Genomic DNA, 17,569 nt, shown 5'->3' with positions numbered 1-17,569 from the left:
CGCTGCCTGCCGCTCTCGCTCCGCAGCCTCACGCTCTGCGTGCCGCTCCGCAGCCTCAGCGTCACGCGCTGCCTGCCGCTCTGCCCTGCGCTCTGCCAGGAGTTCCTTGTAGCCCTTCTGGTCTCCAGCCTGGAGAAGGGCCATAGCCATTTGAAGAAGGCTATCCGAGCCTCCCAGGCTCGGTGGAATGGCACGTGGTGATCTGCGGCACGCTGCAGAGCTAGGCGATTCACTGTCCCTTTCAGAGCGGAGGGCTGGCATCTGGCTCGTTGAGGACCCTTGGGTGAGCTGCTCCTCATCTTGTCCAGCAGTGCCAGGTTGCGCAATGTCCTCGGCAGAACGGTTTTCTGGCGTCGAGCTCCTGGAGGACTCGTGGGCAACCTCCTCATTGCTGTCCACAGCACCGTCCTCCCTCTCTTCGGCTCCTGCCTTAGCATTGGCCAGTTGCATAGCTCTGCTCCTGGTGCCATCAGCCATTCTTGCAGACTTTTGGTCACTGACACAGAACTGACACCTGATGCCTCCACACACCTTACAGTATCTGCACTCTGACACTCTAGTGTTGAGCTAGTCTGAAGACCCCAGCAGCCACAGCTGCTGCAGGCAGTCTTTAGTGTCTGGGAGTATGGGTCTCACACTCACACACACTATTATCTCGATCCCACCGCTATGCCACCAATATGTCACAAACCACCGGGGGGGGTCACTCAGAAATCCCCCCGCGCTGGCTACCAGTACGTCACAATCGGGGGGTACCAAGTGGGGGTCACCCCTCCTTTATACCTCCCGACCGACAGACAGAGCACGTGACGCGCTCTCTAGCGCCCCTCTTATAGTCAGGCCAATTATGGAATTGCCCGACCATAAGCAAGGAGGCCGCTATACTACTTATGCCGATTATTGAAGGGTCCCCGGTGAGAGTAAGGTATATATTCCCCCGACCTCCGCGGGCGGAATATATAAAATCTCCCCGAATCTCACTGGCCTCCCCACAATAATCCTTGGCACAATTCGCTGCCACCAACCGATTTACGGTAACTATTAGCCGAACACACAGACGTGGGATTCAAGATCGAGATAACAGAACAGCCCAAGATTAATTATATAATTTAATCAGCCTAAAGCACACAAGAAACTACAATATACACAATAGGGAATCTACAGAATATACATATGTCAGAGTACAGTTACAATCAAAGCATGGGTTACAAACAGGCATACACAGTTCCAGCAGTTACCTTGTTGCGTCTGGCCACAGGGGGGCGCTGTACCCAGGTTTCTAGGATCCTTCCCACAGATGTTTCCTACACGTGCCCCCAGCGAAAAGAACACTGGAAAATGGCCGAAGTAGGGTTATCAACCTGGGCCAATCCAGGTCCCCTCCTACCTTAGTGACCTCAGAGGGAGCACTGCTCCACCCCTGGCTTGAGTTATGGACAATCCACAACATGGAATATGGCCATAACTTTGCCTGGGAGCGTCGTAGGCGGACATCAATGCTCTCATTGTGACAGTTATGAATTTAGCTACAGAACGAGGGGACTCATGACCTGCCTGCCAGTTCCCCATTGGCTGATATCACGCCTGGGGCATTTCCCAATGTCCTGCTCCCATAGAAAGGGTGTGCCGGCATCGTCCGCATGCGGAGACACCATTTTTATGGTTGCCGTATTTATCGGAAATATGGCTTGCGAGATATGAACCATTTTTTACTGGAGTCGTTCTGTCTGCTAGTTCCATAGCCTTGCTAATGAGATACAACTCTTGTTACAGGGTGACGGCAGGGAGTCATCCTGTGTCCATTGTTCCCACACCACCTCATCTCCATATCACAGGAGATGGCCATGGAATTTGTTGCTAAACCAGTTGTGTGAAGGAAAGGGGGGGTGACACCAGGAGAGGGCTTCCTGACATACTTGAATATCATGATTTATCGTCATATCTCCGGATTTACCTCACAGTGTATAATACACGTCAGTCAGCAGTGTCTGATTGTGTCAGACTTCTCAGTAATTGTCGCTCCTAAAAACCAGTTAGGTTCTTATTGCGTCCGTGCTTGCATTTAAAAACAGCACGTGTGTGGCAGTCGGTGGCAGGGTACAGGTGCGCGTTTTGCACAAACTATTATATAACGCACAAGTCTAGTGTATAATACACGTCAGTCAGCAGTGTCTGATAGTGTCAGACTTCTCAGTAATTGTCGCTCCTAAAAACCAGTTAGGTTCTTATTGCGTCCGTGCTTGCATTTAAAAACAGCACGTGTGTGGCAGTCGGTGGCAGCGTACAGGTGCGCGTTTTGCACAAACTATTATATAACGCACAAGTCTAGTGTATAATACACGTCAGTCAGCAGTGTCTGATAGTGTCAGACTTCTCAGTAATTGTCGCTCCGAAAAACCAGTTAGGTTCTTATTGCGTCCGTGCTTGCATTTAAAAACAGCACGTGTGTGGCAGTCGGTGGCAGCGTACAGGTGCGCGTTTTGCACAAACTATTATATAACGCACAAGTCTAGTGTATAATACACGTCAGTCAGCAGTGTCTGATAGTGTCAGACTTCTCAGTAATTGTCGCTCCGAAAAACCAGTTAGGTTCTTATTGCGTCCGTGCTTGCATTTAAAAACAGCACGTGTGTGGCAGTCGGTGGCAGGGTACAGGTGCGCGTTTTGCACAAACTATTATATAACGCACAAGTCTAGTGTATAATACACGTCAGTCAGCAGTGTCTGATAGTGTCAGACTTCTCAGTAATTGTCGCTCCTAAAAACCAGTTAGGTTCTTATTGCGTCCGTGCTTGCATTTAAAAACAGCATGTGTGTGGCAGTCGGTGGCAGCGTCAGGCTCCATATTGTCCCTGGATACAGACGTGCATGATGGCCTGTAAACATGAAGTGCCCATTGTAAGGAAGTGGGTCTATTGTAGTATAGCCCTTAGGCAGGGCAGCCAAAAATTGGGAGGCTCCACATTGTCCCTGGATAGAGATGTGCATGAGGGCCTCAAAACATTGTTCCCATTGCAAAGGAGCGGGTCTCCTGTCGTTGTAGTGCCCATTCAGAAAGAATGGGCGAAAAAATTTACCACTGGGGGTATACCTGAAACAACGGCTTAACTATTGTAACGGTCACCATGATGGCGCATGAGGAGAAGGAGGAGCAGTCCAGCGAGTAGCCAAAGTCCAGAAGTGTGTTACCATGGGTGAGTGGAGGTACATGGCAAATTCCCGTTACAAACTTTAAATTCCGCTGTAATTTGCTGTTGGTGTGTGTGGTGAAGTCTGGCCAAATCCAACCCTTGTTCATCTTGATCAGAGTCAGCCTGTCAGCATTTACAGTTGACAGGCGGGTGCGTTTATCTGTAATGATTCCACCTGCGGCACTAAAAACACGCTCTGACAAAACGCTAGCGGCAGGGCAGGCCAGGACTTCCAAGGCGTAGAGAGCCAATTCATGCCACGTGTCCAGCTTGGATACACATTAATTGTAAGGCACAGAGGAATGTCGGAGTACAGTTGTTTGATCTGCAAGGTACTCCTTGAGCATCTGGGCAAACTTAGGATTTCTTGTGGCACTACCCCTCACCTCAGGGGCTGTGGTATGTGAGGGGCTGAGAAAACTGTCCCACATCTTAAAGACTGTTCCCCTACCTCTGGCGGATTGGACTTGTGCCCCTCTCGGCTGTACGCCTTGGTTGTCCACTGATTCCTGACCTATGCCGCTAGCGTTTTGTGAGGGGAATGCTTTGCCTACTTCCGTGACTATGCCCTTCTGGAACTGCTGCATTTTGCCTGACCTCTCCGCCTCGGGAATAAGAGACATAAAGTTCTCCTTTTAGCGTGGGTCTAACAGTGTTACCAACCAGTAATGATTGTCGGCCAAGATGTTCTTAACGCGAGGGTCACGAGACAGGCAGCTTACCATAAAGTCAGCCATGTGTGCCAGACTCTTAACAGCCATCACTTCAGTATCCTGACCAACACGATGACTGAACATGCTGTCCTCCTCCTCCTCATCATCTACCCTGTCCTCTGGCCAGCCACGCTGAACCGAGGATATGACTGCATGTCATATCCTCAATTTGGCCAGAGAGTTGCTCCATGTCTTCATCCTCCTCGTCATAGTCCTCCACTGCACATTGTGATGAGACGAGGCTGGGCTGTGTGTTATCATCACCCACACCCACTACTGTTTCTTGCTCAAACTCATCGCGCTCCGCCTGCAATGCATCATGGTTGTTTTTTGAGCAGAGACCATTTTAGAAGGCAGAGAAGCGGTATGGTGACGCTAATAATGTCGTCATCGCCGCTCACCATCTTGGTGGAGTCCTCAAAGTTTTGGCGGATGGTGCATAGGTCGGACATCCAGCTCCACTCCTCAGGTGTTATGTGTGGAGTTTGACCCATTTCCCGACGGCTTAGGTGATGCAGGTACTCAACAACTGCCCTCTTCTGCTCACATATCCTGACCAACTTGTGCAGAGTTGAATTCCAACGCGTGGGGACATCACACACCAGTCTGTGTGCCGGAAGATGCAAACGGCGTCTTAAGCCGGCAAGGCCGGCTGAAGCAGTAGGTGACTTTCGAAAATGTGCAGACAGGCGGCGAACTTTTACCAGCAGATCAGACAGCTCTGAGTATGACTTTAGAAACCGCTGAACCACGAGGTTGAGCACATGGGCCACGCATGGAACATGTGTCAGCTGGCCTCGCCTCAAAGCCGCCACCAGGTTCCGGCCATTGTCACACACGACCTTTCCTGGCTTTAGGTTCAGAGTTGTGAGCCAGTGATCTGCCTGCTGTTTCAGAGCTGTCCACACCTCTTCTGCATTGTGGGGTTTGTCACCTATGCAGATTAGCTTCAGCACTGCCTGTTGCCGCTTCGCCGAGGCAGTGCTGCAGTGCTTCTGTGTCGCCCTGGACAAGCCAGGGGCCACAGAGCACAACACTGAAACACCCCACACTCCCTGCAGGCATATCATAGTCAAAACACAAAATCCTTGTTGCCTTCCCCAGGGGCTGTTGTCCACACCAGGGTGTGGAGCCAGGCGGTTGGTCTCCACCCACCGAGGAGGAGGGAAAACACAGGCAGTGAGAGTTAAGCTAAGGAAGTGGAAGGAGGAAAGTAGTAGAGAGGAGAAAAGTGACAGCAAAGAGCCTGAAGTTGGTCCGGGTGTGTGGCCCGGACAGGACAGCAAGGTTGGCAGGATGTGGTGACCGTCTGCAGTGGAGGCCGATTGGAGTCTGCCGTAAGGACCGTGGACGGGTGGTGACCCGGCCGTACCGGACCGGTATACAAAGAGAAGCCAGCACCATTGGCAGAGGACTTTCGGATCCCGGCAAGGCTTGGTGTCGCCGTGAATTTGACAAATCCGTTAGTGAAGGGAACCTCAGGGTTTCCAAACAGCCAAGTCCAGATAGAAGGCAACCGTACAACCGTGAAGGGGAGACACAGCCACCGCCAAGGGCAACCGTCTCCCAGGGCCAGCGCCTGTGGGCAAAAGGGGCTCCTCCGGCCCATATCCAGGTCGGGGAGCGGGTTACCGTTGGGAAACCATCACTACCAACACTTAACTTAGGTGCAGGGAGAGACAGTCATCACTAACCTGCAGGGAGGAACAACCGCAGCCGTCCCAGTGACCCGTCCATCCAGCCACTTGTTTTACCGTGAACTGTGTCATCATCATTGGGCTGAGTGAGTACCTCCGTGCCGTGCGGCACAGCGCTGCCCCTGCGACCCTGCACCTCATCAGGCCCCGCAACCCGCCTGTCATCCATGTCTACCCCATCACCAGGCCCCGGGACAACCAACCCCCCTACCCACGGAGGGGAGAAATAACAACAAAGCTGCTCCCTGTCACAGGCTCCCGGGATCCCCGTCCAGAGCAGCGGTGGTGTCCACACAATCACCACAACCGTGGGTGGCGTCACGGACAATATCCCCAAAACCCAAACCACCCCTTTTCACTCACGGGCGAGTAGCGCCGCTCGAGTCCCCGTGATCCGGCCATCGCTCGAGCCAACGAGCAGCAGCAGCCGTAGAGCAGCGTCAGCCGGACCCGAGCAGTGGGAGAGCGCACCGTCCCCTCCTCCGCCCGCGACACTTCCAGCTTGGGACTGGTGTGGAGGGTAAAGTGGATCAGGATGCGCAGGAGGAGGAGGAGGCTGAGGAGCATGACATTCCGGAGCTGTAGAGTGTGTGTGAAACCCTGACTGAGGTAGGGCCTGCAAAACTTGGTGTGTGAAGGACGTGTTCCGTCCCTCGCTCAGACTGGGTCCCAGCTTGCACAATATTAACCCAGTGTGACGTCAACGAGATGTAGCGGCCTTGCCCACATGCACTTGTCCACGTGTCTGTGGTTAGGTGGACTTTGGCTGAAACAGCGTTGTTCAGGGCACGTGTGATGTTTTGTGACACGTGGTTATGCAATGCGGGGACGGCACACCGGGAGAAATAGTGGCGGCTGTGGACCGAGTAACGTGGGACAGCTGCCACCATCAGGTCGCGGAATGCTTCTGTCTCAACCAGCCTAAAAGGCAACATTTCCAGCGCAAGCAGTCGCGAAATGTTAGCATTTAGAACTGTGGCATGTGGGGTGTTGGCAGTGTATTTGCGCCTGTGTTCAAAGGTTTGCTGAATGGATAACTGAACGCTGCGCTGGGACAAGGACGTGCTTGATGATGGTGTTCTTTCTGCGTAGGCAACTGCAGGTGCAGGAGTGGAGGAGGCTTGTTCGCAGGCAGCATGGACAGGGGATTGGCTCGCATGCACAACCAGCGAAGACGTAGCAGTGACATCAGCAAGCACTGCTCCTCGACTCTGTTGTACTTCCCACAAAGTCGGGTGCTTGGCTGACATGTGCCTGATCATGCTGGTGGTGGTCAGGCTGCTAGTTTTGGTACCCCTGCTGATGCTGGCATGGCAGGTGTTGCAAATGGCCTTTTTAGAATCATCTGGAGCCAACTTAAAAAACTGCCAGTGTCAGAGTTCCGGGTTTTCCAGTTTTCTTTTGAAAGAGCTTGCCCTTTGTTAACATGGAGTTTTCTGTTCTGTTGCCCTACTTCCTGTCCATCTGTTTAAAAGCCGCCCCTAAAGCTTAGTCCAGTGCCTGAGTATACTGCTTCCTGTGTGCTCCTGCCCTGCTGCTTTTGGTTCCTGATTGTTATTCGGATCCTCTTGGAAAACAACCGACACCGACTCTGGACTTCATCTGGTATCATCTAGCTGTGCCCGGACTCCGTTTGCCGTCTTTGGTCGGCACTTCTGCCCGGTTCCTTCCGTTTAATACCACTCTGGACTCACATCACGTACGGACATTTTTGGACTTACCTATTGCCCTTTTGTGTCCCGGCTGCTGCGCATTTAGGGCTTCTGGGGTGATTGCCAGACAGTCCCTGTATAGGGGTTCGCTCTTGGTGGTCTCCCTGGGGGAGTCCGGTGCGCGGTCCCGGGAATTCCCTTTCGCTCCGTCCTTGGAAGGTATTTCCTGTATTTATGTTCTACTGTGTTTTTGTTCCGTTTATGTACATATTTGCTGGTTGCATATTATAAACGTCTTGCACCAAGAACTCGTCTCTGGTTGTCATTGCCCTAACGCAATCGAAATCCTCAATACATACAATAGTATTACAGCCAGACTCGGGAAGACCTAACATTTGTACAGGCACCTTGTGTCGTGTTGTTCCGGGGAACAGTTGCCTGACGTCTGCCTGGGGCCACCACTCTGCTTCTTACTGCCTGTTGTGATGCTACGCCTCCCTCCCCCTGTGCACTGCTGTCCTCGCTCTGCATATCCTCCTGCCAGGTTGGGTCAGTTACTGGATCATCCACCACGTCGTCTTCCTCTTCCGCACCCTGCTCCTCCTCCTGACTTCCTGACAATTGTGTCTCATCATCGTCCACCCCTTGTTGAGACACGTTGCCAACTTCGTGAGAACGTGGCTGCTCAAATATTTGGGCATCTGTACATACAATCTCGTCATGGCCCACTTCAACAGGAGCTGGCGAGAGGCCAGAATTTGTGAATGGAAACGTGAACGAACAGCTCTTCCGAGTGTCCAAGTGTGGGATCAGTAATGTCCGTGGACGTGTACTCGGCCTGGTGGTAGTGTTGTAGCTGTTCTGTTTTGTCACAAGTCAGCTTATGGGATCACCAGTGAGGTCCTCTTGAGTTAGGCCTCTTCAGACCTAATCAAGATCGAGCGCTCGGAGAGAAAAGACCAGCATCCATGTGGGCATGATCAATTTCTTCTGTTTATTTCATCAAAGTACAGTTTATTTATACCATTTACAGATCAATGTGATATTGCAAAAGAAAAAGAAAAAAACTTCGAGCTGAACTTTACTAATTGTTCATATGACCTTTAAGTTTTAGCAAAACAAAAATGTAGAGTCATGCATATGAGATAAGAAGAACATTTAGAAACCATAATAATCCTTGAGTCTGTCTCTTATTCCGTAGGCTCCATAATGACTATGAACTACCATCAGATATACTTACTAATAACAATAAATCTTTAATAAAGAAAAAGAGAAACTATTAACCCTTCTATATCAGTAGGAAGGAGGATCAGGTTCTGAAATGTGCGGTGCAGTATCACGGCTACTGACACTTGACCGTGTGGAAGACAGAGTGTTTGTGGTGGTGCCAATCTGACTGGAAGCATTATCCGCTATCCAACTAACAACCTGTTGACACTGGTCTTGGTTCAAGAGCGGTGTACTGCTGCGGTCCCCAAGAATTTGGGACAGGACGTGCGAGCGACTAGATGTGGCCCTTTGTTGTGGCGAAATTAGAGCTTGCACACAACCTCGGTCTCTGCCTGCACCACCATCACGTCCACTTCCTTGTTCGTTGACAACGCCCTTGCGCATTTTGCAATGCTGTGCTGATGTGTATTCACTAGACTTGTGCGTTATATCCAAGTTTTTGCAAAACTCACACAAATGCAGCGGAAAGCTGCCACCAACAGGCACACACGTGCGGTTTTTAAATGCAAGCACGGAGGCACTAAGAACCTAACAGGTCTCTATCCAGGGACAACGTGGAGCCTCCCAATTTTTGGCTGCCCTGCCTAAGGGCTATACTATAATACACCCACTTCCTTACAATGGGCACTTCAGGTTTACAGGCCCTCATGCACGTCTCTATCCAGGGACAACGTGGAGCCTCCCAATTTTTGGCTGCCCTGCCGAAGGGCTATACTACAATAGACCCACTTCCTTACAATGGGCACTTCAGGTTTACAGGCCATCATGCACGTCTCTATCCAGGGACAACGTGGAGCCTCCCAATTTTTGGCTGCCCTGCCTAAGGGCTATACTATAATACACCCACTTCCTGACAATGGACACTTAATGTTTTGAGGCCCTTATGCACGTCTGTATGCAGGGGCATTGGTGAACCTCACAATTTTGGACTGCCCTGGCAAAGGAAAATACTACAAAGACTCACTTCCTCAAAATGGGCACATTAGACTCAAGAGGCCTTCATGTACGTCTCTTCTCAGGGACATCGGAGTGCCACACAATGTTTTCACGTAAAATCTTTCATGTATTAATCTCAAAAAGTAACATACACCAGCTCTATCTCACTATTGGGTATGTGCCCTTAACATTTCCGCCATGAAAAATCATTTTGGGGTCATTTTGGAAGGTTTTCTGGTGAGTCCGTAAAAATGGCGTAAAACGCGGACAAAATTGTTCACAGCTGTGACTTTTCAGTGATAAATGCTTCAAGGGGTCTTCCCCATGCTGTTGCCATGTCATTTGAGCACTCTTCTGAGACTTTTGTGACATTTTTAGGGTTTCTCCATGCTGCCGGGGGGTCATTTCACAAAAATACTCGGGTCTCCCATAGGATAACATTGGGCTCGTTGCTCGGGCCGAGTACACGAGTATCTTGGGAGGCTCGGCCCGAGCTTCGAGCACCCGAGCTTTTTAGTACTCGCTCATCACTAATAGTGATAGGTCCATGCAATTCTAAACCAAATACAGTGCTGCATCACACAGCTTTGCATAGCTGTCAAAAACAGCAAGCAGTTTAATCTATTCGCTCAATCTAGTAAAAAACTGTTTTTTCCAGCGTGACTTGTGTGAATATCTCTGAAACCTTATACTGTGTTACATAATGCAGCTTTGCAAGTTACAAACAAAAAGAACACACAGGAAAAAAGGTTGCATTTTTATCGTGATGCATATGATAATAATAACAGAAATCCCCTATATAAAGCAACCATTGACTACATATAAATGCTGGACAAATCGCATAGTAGTAATTATGAAGGGAGAGAGGAAAAACGATCAAACGTCCATAAGGTAAAAAAAGATTTTTATTGAACAGTGCTAGAAGTGGACACACAGGTTAAAAATTAAAACACCAAAAAGGAGCAACCGGCAGTAAACAGTCACAGGATTTAATAGATGCCTGACTTGAGCATACACCAAATATCTATATGACAGTGTATAAATAAAACGGCCGTCGGGTAGGCGGATCTTCCGGCCGGTCACCTTTCATTCTGTCACACACGTGGTAAGTTGCATCGCCGCTCTGTGTCTCATACACCATTCACTTCCAATTGGATTTATGTTGTGGGCTAATTTATCCTGTGGGACTTATGACATCACCCTCACTTTATTCAGAGGTGAATTTTTGCTATTATTATACAGCGGATTGTGTGTGTGTATATATATATATATATATATATATTTATATATATACTTCCACGTGGTTTATGTCCGATTTTTGCTAGCACCTATATCAGTGATATAGGCTAATATTGAAGTAGCATATTTATATATGTGGTTATGCACATTATGAATCCACATCTATAGATCGATACAGTTATTTATACACTGTCATATAGATATTTGGTGCATGCTCAAGTCGCCTATTAAATCCTGTGACTGTTTACTGCCGGTTGCTCCTTTTTGATGTTTTAATTTTTACCTGTGTGTCCACCTCTAGCACTGTTCAATAAAAATCTTTTTTCACCTTATGGATGTTTGATCGTTTTTCCTCTCTCCCTTCATAATGCAGCTTTGTGTAGCAGTCACAAACCATTGCATACAGGCTTTGTTATACTCGCTCTCTGTCTGTATGCAGGCTGTGTATTACTCTGAACTTTTTGTGTGCTAAAAAATGAGAACATCTAACAGCGGATATATATACTGTATGTATGTAATAAATATTTATAAATTACACACACACACCCCTCTGGCAAAAATTAAGAGACCACTACACATTTGTATAAAAATCAGCTTCTCTACATGTCTGACTTCTATTCCAGTGTCACTTGAATTCCAATCAGGGTACAGACTGGCAGAGAGCGAAAGCGACTCTCCAATGACCGTGATGACCATCGCCTTATTGGAATGTCACTCGGCAACGGCACGATGACCTCAATTGATCTACAAAAGGAATGGCAAATGGGAGTTGGGGTGAAGTGGACAGCAAGAACAGTTCAGAACAGGCTCCTAGAGGCAGGGCTCAAGTCATGTAAAGCTAAAAAAAAGCCTTTCATCAATGAGTAGCAAAGGACAGCTAGGCTGAAGTTTTCCAAAGACCATAAGGATTGGACCATAGAGGACTGGAGTATGGTAATCTTCTCTGATGAGTCTAATTTTCAGCTTTGCCCAACATCTGGTCGTCTAATGGTTAGACGGAGATCTGGAGAGGCGTACAAGCCACAGTGTCTTGCACCAACTGTGAGATTTGGTGGAGGATCGGTGATGATCTGGGGCAAGGCTGGAATTGGGCAGACTAAACAATCAAGCTGCATACAAGGTTATCCTGGAAAAAAACGTTTCTTCCTTCTGCTCAGGCAAAGTTTCCCAGCTCTGAGGACTGGTTTTTCCAGCAGGACAATGTGCCATGCCACACAGCTAGGTCACTCAATGTGTGGATGAAGGACCACCACAACAAAAACCTCTCATGGTTAGCCCAATCTCCAGACCTGAACCCAATTGAAAATCTCTGGAATGTAATCAAGAGGAAGATGGATAGTCACAAGCCATCAAACAAACAAGAACTTAAATTTTTGCACCAGGAGTGGCATAAGGTCACCCAAAAGCAGTGTGAAAGACTGGTGGAAAGCATGCCAAGACGCATGAAAGCTGTGATTAAAAATCATGGTTATTCCACAAAATATTGATTTCTGAACTCTTCCTGAGTTAAAATATTATTAATATGTTGTTTCTAAATGATTATGAACTTGTTTTGTTTGCATTATTTGAGGTCTGAAAGCAATGCATTTTTTTGTTATTTTGACCATTTCTCATTTTCAGAAAATAAATACAAAATTGTTTGCTTGGTAATTCGGAGACATGATGTCAGTAGTTTATATAATAAAAGAACAATTTACATTTCACTCTAAAATATACTGATAAAGAGAAAAATCGAAAAATTTGCAGTATTTTTTTGTCAGAACTGTATATTTTTTTATTATTATTATACACACTCATATAAAAATCTAGATTACTTACCAATAATGGTTTGTTTTTATTCCCAGAAACTACAACAGCGCCACCAGAGAGAGCGGTATACCCATTTTAGGACAGGAAACCCTCTTAAATAAAAGGGCGGCACCTCTCTACCGTATCAGTTAAGTTACAGAGCACAGAGAGGAATACCATAAAATCAAATAAGTGAAACCAACATGAACAAAACACCAGCAAAAACTGTGGATACCAAACCCAAAAAGGTGAATACGGAAAAGAGGTGGAAGTGGTGGTGCTGTCGTGGGTTCTGGGAAAAAACATTACCGGTAAATAATTAGATTTTTCCCTTCACCACGACAGCACCACCAGAGAGATTCTGAAGACAAACAAACCAGTAGGGAGGGACCACAGCCTGTAGAACCCTTCTACCAAAAGTCAAATCCACAGTGGCAGACAAATTTAATCTATAGTGATTAAAAAAGGTAGTAGGAGAAGACCAGGTTGCAGCTTTACAGATCTTTTCCAGAAGTACATCCGCCCACCCGGCCCAGACGTTCGCCACTGATCTAGTAGAATGAGCAGGAATACCCTGCGGTACTGGTTTACTCTGGGCTAAATAGGCCTCCCTAATTGCCTCTTTAACCTACCTGGCAATGGATCCCTTAGCAGGTGAAAGACCCTTCCTAGGACCCTGGAAGCAAACGAACAATGCCTGACTTTTCCTCCAAGGCTTAGTGATCTCTAAGTAATGAAGTAAACACCTCCTGACATCTAAGGTATGGAGCCTCTCCTCCTTTGCATTCCTTGATATCAAACAAAAGGAAGGGAGGACTATCTCTTGAGACCAGTAGAAGGCCCTGGCCACCTTAGGGTAATCCTACGCACTGATCCTGCTTATTTGCCTGTCAGCCAAGATCCGTGTATAAGTAGGACTGACAGAAAGGGCCTGAAGAGCACTAGCCCTCCGAGCTGATGTTAAAGTAATTAGTAGGACAATTTTAAGTGTAAGGGACCTAATAGTGGACTGAGCCAGGGGTTCAAAGGGAGGCCCTGTTAAAGAGTCAAGAACCAAATTTAAATTCCAAGGAGATAAAACTAAACTGGGAACAGGTCTAGATCTCTGACAAGAGGAGATAAACCTCTTCACTCACCTATCACCTGCCAAGTTGCAATTGTAGAGTGCACCTAAGGCCGAATTCTGTACTTTCAAGGTGCTTACCGATAAGCCCAACTCCAGACCCCTCTGAAAAAATTCAAGAATTGCATCTACTGGACTACTACCAGACGAGGATAGGAATTTTGTCCACACCCTAGCATACATTTTTGTAGTTGCTGGCTTTCTACTGTGCACGAGAGTAGAAATCAAATTTGGGGAGAAGCCATGACCCTCTAACAACTGCCTCTCAAATTCCAGGCCATCAAATGAAGACCCAAAATTTGAGGGTGAAGAAGAGGGCCCTAGGAGAGGAAATCCAGTCTCTCTGGCAGGAACTAAGGATTTGACACGGACAGTCTCCTGAGCCAGTAAAACTAAGGCCTAATGGGCCAAAAGGGAGTTATCAGAATTAAGGGTGCTTTACACGCTGCGACATCGCCAACGATATATCATCAGGGTCACGTCGTTAGTGACGCACATACGGCGCCGTTAGCGACATTGCAGCGTGTGACACCAATGAGCGATGATCAACGAGCGCAAAAACGTGAAAAATCGTTGCTCGTTGACACGTCGTTCATTTCCTTAATATCATTGCTGCTGCAGGTATGATGTTGTTAGTCGTTCCTGCGGCAGCACACATCGCTATGTGTGACACCGCAGGAACGACGAACATCTCCTTACCTGTGTCCACTGGAAATGAGGAAGGAAAGGGTGGGTGGCATGTTCCGGCCGCTCATCTCCGCCCCTCCTCTGCTATTGGACGGCTGCCGTGTGACGTCGCTGTGATGCCGCACGAACCACCCCCTTAGAAAGGAGGCGGATCGCCGGCTAGAGCGACGTCGCATGGAAGGTAAGACCGTGTGACTGGTGTAAGCGATGTTGTGCGCCACGGGCAGCAATTTGCCCGTGTCGCAGAACCGATGGGGGCAGGTACGCTCGCTAGCGATATCGGTATCGATATCGCAGCGTGTAAAGTACCCTTAAGACTCGCCCTGTGTTCCCGGGTTTTCTTCAAAACTGCTGGTATCAAAATCAGCAAGGGTTAGGCATAAAGGAGACCTGATTCCCATGAAATGTGGTAGGCATCCAGTGCCCAAGGATTGTTGCGGAGGTTCAGGGAGCAAAAACGATCCACCTTTCTGTTGGACCTGCAAAGAGATATACGTTCGGGGTCCCTCTATCTGACTTAAGACTTCTGTGTGCAGACACCATTCCCCCAGACATACCCGAATCTGACTAAGAAAATCAGCCATAAAATTGTCCCCCCCCCCTTCCTGAATATGTCGTGTTAAGAGGGAAGAGAGATGAATCTGTGCCAGGGAAAAAAATGCCTTGTGTAGTCTCCATCAGGGAGGGAGATCTTGTACCTCCTTGGTTATTGAGGTAAGAAACTGCCACTCTGTTGTCGGAGAGTACCCGCACTTGTCCTGCTAGCAGAGTGAGGAAAGCTTTCAGAGCCTTTCCGATTGCGCATAGCTCTCTGAAATTGGAAGATCCTTGACTTTCTTGAGGACTCCCTCAGTTGCGTGATTCTGCAACTGTGCCCCCCAAACTAGTGTGCGTGCATCGGTTGTGAAGACGTCTGAAACTGGAAGTGACCAAGGAACCCCAGCTGACAGATTCCATACCTCTAGCCACCAACAGAGAGACAGACGCACTCGAGAAGAAAGTTTGTTTCTTTCCAAACACCCTCCTAACTACCTCTGCGCCCTCAGCACCTCCACCTCTAGTGCACGGGTATGGAACTGTGCTCAGGGAACTGCCTGAATACATGCCACCAGGGACCCAAAAGAGACATGGCTTCTCTGAGGGTTAGGACTGGATCTGATATGGCAGAGGAGACCTGGGTCAGCACAGAGAAAACCTTCTCCTGTGGTATGAGAATCCAGGATCAGACCTAAAAAGGTTTGTCTTGTCGAGGGCTGCATCTCGATTTTTGAAAGCTCGGAATCCATCCCAGGTCTTCCTGGAGAAAGACCACAGACTGGATCTGTGATCTGCAGTGTTACTCTGACGTTACCACTATTAAAACGTCCAGATAGGGAACTATGAGGATCTCCCTCTCACGGATGTGTGCCATCATCTCCGCCACTACTTTTGTGAACACTCTCAGGGCCATAGCCAACCCAAAGGGAACAGCTCGCAACTGAAAATGTTTTCTCTCTCCTCTTATAGGAAGGGCCACTCTTAGGAATATTTGATAGGAAGCGTGAATTGGGATGTGGTAATAAGCATCTTTTAGGTCCAGAACTGTCATATAACACCCTGGAAAAAGCAAACTTCTTGCAGATTTCACTGTTTGCATCAAGTTTATAATGGTTTATAATGGTCCTGAATTCGGCTTCTTCACCAGAAACTGAGGGGAATGGGGTGTGGCTATGGCCTGGAGCTAGGAGGACGCGTGTCTGGCGAGCTCCGTTCTCCTGAACCTGAATCCTGGATATATCCCAGCGGAGGAGACTGTAATTAACCCCTTGAAAGTCCCTGGAGAGAGACACAAGCAGTGGAGAGATCGGGGGTGCGGTGTGGCGACCGGGAGAGCTGAGAGGAGGGATGGAGTTACAGTGCCTTGCTGTGCTTTCAAGCAGCTGCAGCCATTTTACAAACGGTGACCTGTGGTGGCAAGGAAGTGCAGAGGGGGCCTGGTGCAGAGGTGGAAAAAGAGCCTACCTGCTAAGGGAGCCAGAGCTGCAGCAATTGATCCTGGCAGCGGGCAGAAAGAGGAGCGCTGTCAGTGTGGGGATTTCAGCCTGAAAGACGCTGAGGAAAGACTGAGGTGAACTGGGTCCTAGTGCCCTCCGTTTTCTCCCTGAGGTTCAGAGGCAACGTTGCATCAGTGCCAGCGGCGGTGAGTGAGAAGCTGCAGAGAGGGCCCCTGGGATTACACACCAGTAGTGGGGGAGAACGAAGAGGAAGCGATGGGACCACCCAGGGCTGCAGGGAAGGCCACCCAAGATGGTGCTGCGGGTGCTGGAGTGGCGGGAAAGGGAGGCAGAGCTGCATCTGCGGCACAGCAGAAGGCTGCTGCAGGACGCTTGGCCCAATATGCCAGGAATAGCTCCTTAGGATCTGACTCTGGTAATAGGGAGACAGCTTCGGGGTCACCCCATGCTGGTCAGCAGAGACAGCGGCAGGAAAATGCCCAGGAATTACAAGACCCACAGGCCACAAAGGAGGATGGGAAGGGGAGCTAGTCTTCGCTCCCCCGTCACCCCCAATAGATGAATTGCGGCGGGCGCCCCTGCAATCAGATTCTTCTGCACAGGAAGCTGCAGCTCCCCAAAGAGAACCTACTCTATCAGATGTCATGGCGGCTATAGGAATTTGCAACACTTCCCTCAATAACCTCACGTACCAAATGAGCTGTATTAAGAGAGATTTGGCTAGTGTGACACAAGATATGAAGCGGCAAGCTGAAAAAAACATAGCCCTGGAGGAGAGAGTGAGCGAAATTGATGATGTACTGTGGCCCATGCCGCAGAAGGTGCAGGGATATGGCAGAAATATCGATGCCATCCAATATACGCATAGTAGGGGTGCCGGAGAAGGTGGAGGGAACAAAGCCTGCTGAGTATTTTGAAGACTGGATTACACAGACTTTTGGAAAAGACACACTTGCGCCGTTATTTGCGATTGAACGGGCTCACAGGGTTCCTACCCGACCCCTTCCACCAGGGCCCCCCCCTTGCACGGTGCTTATGAAGATCCTGCATTACAGAGATAGAGACATTATCTTGAGAGCAGCTAGAAACACCCCAAATCTATCCATAAATGTTCAGAAAGTGTCGCTCTATCCTGACTACTCAGCAGAGTTCAAAAAGAAGAGGGCACAATTCTTGGACATCAAGCGCAGATTGCGCCAACTGGATATTTCCTACTCAATGCTGTACCCAGTGTGACTCCGAGTGGTGGCTATGAATTCTACACATTCGAGGCTTCAAAAGACGCACTGGAACGGCTGAACCAACATGAGAAAACCATC

The 17,569-nt window shown here is 48.7% G+C and overlaps 1 long non-coding RNA gene across 1 annotated transcript in view; it reads right to left on the bottom strand.

Moving 5' to 3' along the window:
- LOC142311460 (uncharacterized) overlaps window positions 1-16,341 on the bottom strand; it is a 61,636-nt gene extending 45,295 nt beyond the window's left edge. The window contains exon 1 of the long non-coding RNA XR_012754273.1: window positions 16,258-16,341. This is a non-coding gene — a long non-coding RNA (uncharacterized LOC142311460). The remainder of the gene's footprint in view (window positions 1-16,257) is intronic.
- Window positions 16,342-17,569: the final 1,228 nt, after the last annotated feature.

This window comes from Anomaloglossus baeobatrachus, chromosome 5, assembly GCF_048569485.1.
Source record: "Anomaloglossus baeobatrachus isolate aAnoBae1 chromosome 5, aAnoBae1.hap1, whole genome shotgun sequence".
Classification (NCBI taxonomy): Eukaryota; Metazoa; Chordata; class Amphibia; order Anura; family Aromobatidae; genus Anomaloglossus; species Anomaloglossus baeobatrachus.
This window is presented reverse-complemented; position numbering and strand designations above follow the sequence as displayed.